Source organism: Cynara cardunculus (assembly GCF_001531365.2).
Source record: "Cynara cardunculus var. scolymus isolate 2C chromosome LG 15, CcrdV1, whole genome shotgun sequence".
Taxonomy (NCBI): Eukaryota; Viridiplantae; Streptophyta; class Magnoliopsida; order Asterales; family Asteraceae; genus Cynara; species Cynara cardunculus.
In genome coordinates, this window is record NC_037542.1 from 13,794,771 (window position 1) to 13,796,063 (window position 1,293).

Genomic DNA, 1,293 nt, shown 5'->3' on the forward strand with positions numbered 1-1,293 from the left:
ATATAATTAATCAAACTGAATTTTTTTAATTGACATATTATATTCTTATTTTTTAATATATTGTTTGTATTAGTTAATATATTATATTATCAGGTGTTTGTTTTAATTATATTATGAAATGTTGTAATTGACTAGTTTTTCAAGATATCGTTTTTTTTTTGTCATTTTACATTTATCATCTAGTTTACAGTTAGTTTTTGCCAAACATGATGTTCATCAGCTAACTAACTTATCAGTCATAAACTAGTTTGACTAACAGAGCCTAAACATTTAGTTTCAATGACTTACATAAATGGGAATGGATAAAACACTGATTCTATCTTATACATACATTATAGCATAGCTGTCAGAGCAAATTTGGAGAAATTAATCATCTCTTTTTTATAATAAACTTGGTTTTGTAATAAACATGTAGTGAGGTTTCAATTATATAATAAAGAATTGTCTTACAGTGACTGATGGAAAGACTTTTCATCATTGTGTTTGTAATTATTCTCTGAAACTATTTTCCTCCACAATATATGATTGTGAAAATCATTCTTAAACATAATTTGTGTTTATATTTCACCACAAGTCTTGCATTTATGCTATCCTTTTATATTATGTTATTTCATTATTGTTAACTCAAATCCAACTGAAGTATTCGATTTCATCATCTAAAATCATTTATTTCATTGGAATCTTATTAAGCCTTTACTACAATATCCGTGGACGATATCCGGTTTTTACCACTTTATTACTTGGAAAAGACGACATTTGACCGTATTGTATATTTGTTTTGTGGTTCCTTTTACAAGTCTAAGGGTGTGAAAAATAACCTACTAAGTTTTTGGTGCCGTTGCCGGAGATTGACAAGTTAAAAGTTTTTTTTAAGAGTAAAGTAAAAGATTTGATTTTTTTAGTACCGTTTTTCTTGGTATTTTTTATTGTTGGAGTCAAGCTCAAACCAATCAGGCACCAGCCTTGTGGTTTTATTTAGGTTTTTTAAATATCAAATACTTGTAACCTTGTATATATGCATTACATACTTGTACATTAAAAAAATATAAAAGAAAATATAAAAGAAAATGAAAAAAGGCCAAATTTCCTTCATTTAACTAGCACTTACCTATGAGGATTATAGACATAATACATAATGAAATGCAAACCATACGATGTTTGATGGAATTTCAAAATTAGGTGAGGAAAAATACAGTTTTCTGAAATCAGATAAACGATTTTTGTAATTTATTCCAAAATATAAATAAGATGGTTCATTAATCAAATTAAGTCAAAATCTATGAGATTATTATT